Here is a 9582-nt window from a genome sequence, read left to right on the forward strand (position 1 = left end):
ATATATATATGTATGTATGTATGTATGTATGTGTATATATATATATATATTAAAGTACTTAGTGTTTTTCTTCATAAATATGTTTTAGGCTTTTGTTTACAAGCAAATTTAATGATTGTTAGATATTACTGATGATCTATGAACTTGTATATTGGCATTTAGGATAAAAGGTATGTGTGTGTGCACATATATATGTCTGTTATATATTTATGGATGTGTCTGTGCATGTACGTATGTATATGTATATGAATGCATGTGTGTGTGTGTGTATAAACAATGTATCAACCTGCTCAGGAAATTAACATGTAAGGGGTTAATCATCCATAGACATGCATACCCTAAACGTAGTTCTCAGGGAGATTCAGTTTGACACAGAATGTGACAAAGCTGGCTTTTTGAATTACAGTAGAACTCATTTTTGCCAACTGAGTGGGCTGGAGCAATGTGAAATAAAGTATCTTGCTCAAGGACACAATGTGCTGCCAGTTTTCAAATTCATGACCTTACAGCTGTGAGCAAATTGCCTTAATCATTAAGCCATGCATAGTCTTTCATTTACCATATATATATGGTAAAAGGCAGTGCTCCAGCATGGCCGCAGTCAAATGACTGAAACAAGTAAAAGAGTAAAGAGTATATATATATATATATATATATATACCACTAGTGATGATATCTTTAATAGTACTATCGCTCCCATATTTATTTCTATATGTATGTATACATATATTTACATACACACACGTATACTATTTAAATTTAGACATAGGTATGAGAAATGCTCAACTGGCCATGATGATTGGGGTTATATTAATTTTTTATATTGTAATTTTGGTAAAATTGTGTTATTGATTATAGGTTATTAATGAGCTAATTATTGGTTCACTATATTTATGGTTCCATACAAGTCACAGTCTCTGGTGCAGTTTGGTGGCTTGTATGTATGTATTATGCATGCATACATAGGTGTTTATATATACATATATATATATATATATATATATGTATATATATAAGTCAGTAAATGGTGGAGTTGTGTTAACTGCACGTGGAGAAATAATAGGAAAAAAAAAAATAATAATAATAATAATAGTAAGGCAGAATGCTAAACTGAAAGCATATTTTAATATAGATGTGCATAAGGAGCCCTTTGCATAGAAGAGTAGCAGTCTATAAAGAACAAATAAATCTTCCACAACAGTGGCCACATAGACTCTTGCGCCAAAAATAAAAACCCTAAATTTCTTATATTCCCTTTCTATCAATGTAAAGACAGACTCTCTATACAAGAAAGAATCAACAAGGAGAATCTTTTTGTAGAAAAATTCCAAATGCTTCTTAACATACAAACTCTTCGGTGACCATATTCCTTTCTCTCACCTACCCAATGAAATACATATAAATTTACTTCTTTTTTCTCTAAGAACAGACATAAACTTCCTGTTGACAAAGAGTCCAGAACTCCAATTAAAGAGTATAAAACCCACAGAATTGTCTTCCCTTACACACACTTCCTGTTTTGACACCACACTTCCTGTTTAACACATAAACTCTCAGCCTTTTTTAAACAACACGATTCTTAATTCCATGCATCCTAATCTATCTAACTATTATCTACAAGGATTACCATTGGACTTTAAAAACTCAAAGACAATATAATATATTGGTATATTTATTTTTTAATATTTTTGTGAAAAACATTATTTTCATTTCCTCTCTTCTTGAAAATTTGCCATGCAATAAAAGCCAGTTAGAAATCCTTTTTAATCCTCCTTATGCACATCTATATTAAAATATGCTTTCAGTTTAGCATTCTGCCTTATTATTATTATTTTTAAAATTTCTTATATATATATATATATATATATATATACAATAGACATCCATTCAGTGTCTGCTTATGATTTACCACAGTCATAATGCATTAATCAACCACAAGTTATGGTTGAAGACATTTGTCCAAGATGTAACACAATGGTGTGTAACCCTGAAACATGTGGTTCTGCAACAATTTTCTTAACCACATCCCTGTGCTCATACTTCATTTACACGGAATCTCTTTAACATATAAAGAAGAAAATGAGAAAACAAGAAATAAAATGCTAAATTTGTTAAGTTAATGGCAAAATTAGTGAAGTGTATGAAGTGAAAAAAATGTCTTTTAAACTCAGATATATGTTTCCCAACTGCAAATAATTGAAATTCATTAATTGAAATTCTGACAATAAATTGATTGTCTCATGCTGAACTTTACAACTGTTTTGCATATTTTATGGACCTGCTAATGAGTTCTGTTTTTAGGAGACTTATTGAATGTTTTTCTTCTTTCTTAGATAAAACTATTGTGGTCCAATATTCCTGTTGAAATATTTGCTAATGTAATTCAGTTTGCCAATATTTATAGTTACAAATAAGAACCTATACTTAAAATATAAAGACTGAAAATTCTGAAGTAAACAACCATCAGTGTTTTTTGGAAACTTCATATATAATGTATGCATCAGATAATTTCTACATAATTGCATCATTATTTTGCCCTTTTGTTCTCTGTATCTTGGAACTCTATTTCATCTTTTACTTGTTTTAGTCATTGGACTATGGTCATGCTGGGGCATTGCCTTGCATGGTTTAGTCAAACAAATTCATTCCATTATTTATTTTTTAAAGTGCTACTTGTTCTGTAGTCCTCTTTGGCCAAACCGCTAAGTTTTGGGGACATAAATGAACCAACACTAGTTGTTAAACAGTAGTGGTGGTGGATGTAGTAGTGGGACAAAGAAAAAAGCACACACACATGCACATGCACAAACACACACATGTATATATGCATATATACAATGAACTTCCACACAGTTTCCGTCTTCTAGATTCACTCACAAGATATTGGTCAAGCTGAGGTTATAGTAGCAGATACTTGCTCTAGGTGCTATACAGAGGGACTGAACCTAATATCCTGTGGTTGCAAATAGAGCTTCTTAACCACATAGCCATGCCTACATAAAACCATTGCTTAGATCAATCTTTCAAAATTCTTCATGGTAAATGTGGTGACTTTATATAGCTGTATCTGGATTTTAAAACTTTCTTATGGATGTCATTGTAGAGACTTTGTTCGGTTTTTTTTAATATTCAATAGCATAATACTTATTAGAAGGAAAGATAAATTAATGGTACTTTATTTTATGATAGCTTCTGCCTATCTAGACTCTGTCTCAAACTTAAACAGGCATGGTGAACAGCATGTATCATATCTTGAATAGCAGGAGAAGAATGTATTTCAGAACTGCTACTATTTAATTTTTTCATCCTATGTCTAAGGTATCTATTGGAAATGAGAGTTTGGCATAGTGACTACTGATGTAAGAAACTCAATTTCTATGTTAGTGTTGATGATATTTTACCAACTGCTATCACAATCTTTGGAGACACTTCGAAGCCACTTATGAAGGGACACACTCTCTGAGCAGAAAGATATCATGAAAGATATTAACACCATTAGAAAGCTGATAAATCATTTGCCCCTGAAAAGAACCAACCGTAGTAATTATAACATTGCATGGGTTTCCACAAGGAACCCAAAGAGAGTTCTGTAAAGCACAAAGAACAAATTCTTCATCATCTGACAGAAGCCCATCATTTCTGTGCTTTTTAGAAATAAGAAATGTAAAAAGCTAGGGGTCATGGCATCTTCTGATGCTATAACTTGTACTTCTTCTGATACTATATCTTTGAATGGTATGGAAAAAAATTGATGACTACAACAGGCACCCAACTGATAACAGTTATAGACCAGATCAAATGGGGAAACTATAATTGAGTCCACAGCAGACATGCAAAAAAAATTTTTAGTGGCAATAAAATTATTTTATCGAAGTAAAAATTATTTTTATAGGTTATTGAAATTGTTTGGTACATTGCATACATTGTCTTTGTTTAATCCTGCTCATAAAATGCAAAGAGAATCTCTTTTGAAATCTCCAAATGCAGTTTATCACTTTTGTGATACTGCAGCACTAATTCTGACACAAAAACTGCACACAACAGCCAAAAGCTGATCATTAATTACACAAAGGCAGACTGATAATCCATTGCATATTATTGGGAGGCCATGCAGGGCATGCATCTTTTGTGCTAAGATGCAAGGGATAGAGACTATTTAGCATATAGTAACTCTGTCAAGATAGCTGCTCTCAGTTTTATTGCAGTGGTTGCTCAAAGAAAACTTCGTTCACCCAAGGATTGTTTACATCATATCACAATAAAGTCCATGTAAAACATTGATCTGAACAGCATTGGATGTCATTTTGTAGTATACAGCCTCGTTATATCTTGTAAGATAACTTTCTAATTTATAGATTTCCATAAAACTTTGCTGGATTATGTAAAACTGGATTGTAAATTCACAAACAGGATTATTTGAAACTGGAAAGATATATTTTGTTATAAAAAAAAAAAGCTGTCAATTGTAACTGAATATGATTTGGCAGTATGTACGATGCTTTTGCTGATTGTTTCTGGTATCTATGCAATCAGAAGCAAACATACAGAACTTCTTGGCCCTCTCACTGTAGATTCAGCAGAGCATTGAGGATGTGACAGCTGAAAAACGAGAGAGAAAAACCAGCACTCATTTGGTACTCATTTCCGCTGGTTAGTCAGATCAATGTGTAAAGAATACACTACCTGGTTCAGGAATCAAACACGCAACTATATGATCATGGGCCCAGCATGCTAACCACTTGGCCACCTGTCTTCACATGCAATGAGGTGAGAATATGCACAAGGCATGTATTCTCAAAAATGTTCAGTTTCGAGTTCACTTGCTAAAGATATACATTATCACTTAAGAATACTGTATTAATTTTTATTCTGTAAAAATTTATTTAATTGTCTACAGCTTGAAATGTAACGCAAAGAGGATTATTTATAATTAGTAGGTAAACAAAAGAATTTCAAAGTTATATAAACCTATAAATTTTAATGAGAGACAAAATCCCTTGGAAAAATAACTTCTGTTTTTATTGATTTTTATACAAGTTAACTAGATTTTAATAACAAGAAGATTGTTCTAAAATATTCTTATTGTATTTTAAAAGAAGATAATTAAAAGCAAAAAGAAAACCCTTGTAAAGATACAGTCAAAATCTAGTGTATAATTCTGTACTGTCAACCTCTGTTGTTAAGCAAATCTGATTATAGATTAAACTAATAGATTTAGCAACAATTTCTCATAAATCTAATCATAACATGTAACACATTCAATAAGAAAAACTCCATTTTATAAGGTTATTTAGTGCAAACTACTTCTTGTGATGTTCCTGGAAATGATTATATAAATATTGATGTGTGACTTCAATATATCATGTGGATAAAAATTTTATTTGGAGAAACAAACATACAAACATAAATATAACAAGCACAACAAACAGCACATCAATGTTTCAAACATCAATAAATGAAGATTCTTCACAAAGCAATATACACACACATGTATGAACATGCACATGAATGCACATACACACATGCATACATTTTATTCTCATACTACCCATAAATGTGTGTGTGTGTATATATATATATATATATATATATATATATATATATATATATATATATATGCGCCATGTATATAAGCTATATGAAATATTTTATGAGTAGGGATGAAATAGCCATCATATTATTATCTGAGAACTAAGTGTGAATAATTGTATTCTGAAACAACAACAACAAAAAAAATGTTATGATAGTTTCAGATAGTAGGAAGGAAGGAAGGAATGAAGGGAAGTAAAAAAATATTGGGCAGGTGAAAAGTATATGATTAGAGGCCTAAAGTATAGGACAATTTATAATGATGGCCCGAAAGAAACACAGAAGGAAATAATTATTAATAGAAAAGCCCTTCAGTGAGTTCATTAATTCAGTTATTGGATTTTGCAGCATTTCCCAATTATATCAGTGATTATGGAGCCATTTACTACAGATATAATAATAATAATTATTTCTTTTATTGGCCACAAGGGCCTAAGTATAATATTACAGTACATGTAATACAAAAAGGTTATAGAACATAGAGATATACCTATATATATATATATATATAAGAAATTGAAGTGGAGAGGGGGTGAAAACTAACACAGTATATTAAAATAGGTAACGATGTAGTAAAAACATCTCAGATAGTGTCAGACACCTCACAGTTTCAGTTGCCTACTTCAACTGCAATCACACACACACACACACACACTCAATACACACACACAAGTACATAAATATGTATACATACACAGAGGGATGGATGTATACATATATACATACAATTTCAAACTTCAGGTTGTATATATTCTATCATGTCTTTACTACCTTTGTCCACACTAATGTATACTTTGTTCAAAGAAACAAACATAACTGAATAATTAACTTGTAGCAAAAAAAAATTAGAGCAGTTATCTTGTCTTCCACTTGCTGCTAATCAAATTGGTCCCTGAAAAGTCATGATATCTTAGAGATATTCATTTAAATAAACGAGATCCTCGGTAGTGTAAATGTTGGGAACCACTGTTGTTGGGCATCTTTTGAGGGTGATTTGACAACTATATCTAAAAGGTTATTGGTACAAATGTCTATCGAAGAGGAGAATGGTAAAATGATAGGTCTTGAGATACTCATAGAAATGCTTTAAAAAAAAAACTACTCCACTTAATCCAGATAAAAATGAAGTCTTCCAGTTTTGTGACTGGGAACAAGGGGAATAAAGATAGGAAAATAATCACAAGTATATCAAGGGAAATTAAGATGTGAATGGAAACTATTTAAAATGGAATTTCTAACAAAAATCTAATGGAAACTGTGAACTGATGTCTTGTACTTTGTATCTCTAGTGGTTAGATTTGTGATGAACATGGTTCAGCTCAGTAAAGCATATCTGGAAGTGCTGGATGAAATCACTAAGAGAATCCTCAGAGAGTATCTTCTGCTTGGCAGGCATGCAAGTGATGAAAAGTTATTCATGTCAAAGGAAGGTGGAGACAGAGATGTCAATAATCTGAAAGCTGTATATAAGAAACAAAATTTAGAATAGCATGCTATATGGAATGTAAAAGGAAAAAAAAAAAGTGTGAATAGATATCCTGCGTAAAAGAAAGAAATGAGGAGGGGGAAATACTGTTTTATTAGAAGAGGAGCAGAATATGCTCTGCTTTGCATCAGGGAAGTGAAAATTTTGGTCATGATATGATCAGAGTAAATGGGAACAGAATGAATGATATATAGAAGATAATCTGAGGAATTAATGCTTAGACAGTATGAAATCTCAGTAGGTTGTGGTTGAAGTATATAACAAATTAGATGAAAAAGCTATGGCAAGCTAAACTGTCAGATGGATTCAAGGAAAACTTCTATCAATAATATTGCAGAAATAAATGGTAGAATCAAAAGCATTGAGTAAGATACATACAATTTCAGATGACTATATGAATTGTGGAAGTAAAACAGAAAAGTACTCCAGTACGTCCTGGGCAGGATTATTTTATAGGGCTTTATAATACATTAATAATCATTTAAATAGTTTTGACAGGGCAAGAAAGTGATTAAAAAGCAATTCATTCTCATATAAGATAAGATGAACAGTAGTTCTCAATTTTTTCTATGCCCCTCACTTCTAAGAAATGTTTAACTAATTTTTACCCTCTCTCTATAAAAGTATGATTGCATTTGAAAATGAAGAAGTCAGTTATCTAATAACTAATTGAATTTTAAAAAATTTCAGCTGCATTCAGTATTGTGGATTAATAAAGTTCTTGGTGTGCTCAAAAGAACAATGTTATTTTTTAAAGTAACATGATAATTTTCTTTGAGAAGTGATTTTAATAATGTTTATACTTTCTCTCTTTGTTGCATCCAGCAAAATACTATTTCACACTCCAGGCTGGGAACCTTGTAACAGAGGAACTATACTGCAGACTAAAGAGAAAAATATCATCATCACCATTTAATGTCTGCTTTTCATACTGGCATGGATTGGACAGTTTGATATGAAACTGGCTAGCAGGGAGCTGTCCAGACTCCAACTGTTTGTTCTGGCATGGTTTCTACAGCTGGATGCCCTTCCTAATGCCAACCACTTGACAGAGTGTGCTGGGTGCTTTTTACTTGCCACCAGTACAGGTGCATTTATACAGCACCGGCACAGGTGCATTAACACAGTATTGCTTTAACACAGTACTGGCATGGGTGCTTTCTAAGTGGCACTGGTATGGATGTTTTTTAAGTGGCACCAGCATTTGAAAGAACAAGCCTGTATGTGTACTTGACATATCTTATCAAATACAGCAAATTGCACATCTCCCAGTCCCATATCATTTCCTTGGTGAGGCCCAGTGTCCAAAGAACTTTTCTTACCACTTCGTCCCAAGTCTTCCTGGATCTACTCCTACCACAGGTACCCTCCACAATTAAAGCTTGGCACTTCTTTATGCAGCTGTCCTTACCCATACGTATCACATGACCAAATTAGCACACAATATTTGGAACTTTGAATGTTACATGCATGAAGCTACCTTGGAATACTGCATGCATAATGTGATCAGATTTTGTTTCAAGGAATAAACACTAAGACCAGACATACATTATTTATAATAATAGCTTGTCTCAATAGGAATTTTAAATACAGGGTGGGCCAAAAGTCACACACATATTAAGTTCATTATGTTCCAGAAATGTCAAATTGCTTCAATTTTTCTAAAATTGCATAAAAAAAATAAAATAATGATGAACACACACGTACTTGTAATTGGTGAACAAAACGAATAACAACAACAACAATAATAATAATGATGGTGATAACAATCCTTTCTACTATAGGCACAAGGCCTGAAATTTTGGGGAAGGGGACCAGTTAATTAAATCGATCCCAGTGTTTCACTGGTACTTGATATAAATGTCAAATGTTTTGATGTGTGACTTTTGGCCCACCCTGTATATAAGAAAAGCTGCAAAAATAACTATGGGTGTATCAACTGGTACTGTTTAAAATATATGAAAGGAAGATAAGGTACAGCAGGGAGATTGTACTTGTTGTTAGTTTCAAAATCATGAGACTGGATATGTTTAAAAGCTAATTTAGTATGGAAACTGCTGAGGTAATATGTATGTACCTACTGAAAACTGATGTGTAAAAATGTGTAGCAATCAACCTTTAAGAAGGTATTGTGTGTGAAGTTTTTTAAACTGCAGTTCCTTGTCTTAAAGAGATAATAGATTCTTTGCAGAACTACAATGTATGATGGACATAAACAAGGATGAAATTCTAAACTGAAGTCTTTTATATTAAGTTAAAAGAAAATCAGGAAAGTCATTGGGTAGGAGTTACATATGAGATGGTATCAAAATGTTCCCAGACTAGTTATATTTAATAAAAAATAACTTACTATAGGCGTAGGAGTGGCTGTGTGGTAAGTAGTTTGCTTACCAACCACATTTTTTTTATTCACTCTCTGTTTATTTTCTCTTATTCCTTTCTGTTAAAGAGCGTAGGCTCGAAACGTAAAACTAATACACCTGCTTACTGTTCATACACTTGTCTTC

At 32.3% G+C, this 9582-nt stretch overlaps 1 protein-coding gene across 6 annotated transcripts in view; it reads right to left on the bottom strand.

The window, feature by feature from the left end:
• Nucleotides 1–9582, bottom strand: part of LOC106874475 (protocadherin gamma-B6) — a 142813-nt gene that overhangs the window by 20193 nt on the left and 113038 nt on the right. The window lies entirely within an intron of this gene.

Source organism: Octopus bimaculoides, chromosome 14 (assembly GCF_001194135.2).
Source record: "Octopus bimaculoides isolate UCB-OBI-ISO-001 chromosome 14, ASM119413v2, whole genome shotgun sequence".
NCBI lineage: Eukaryota > Metazoa > Mollusca > Cephalopoda > Octopoda > Octopodidae > Octopus > Octopus bimaculoides.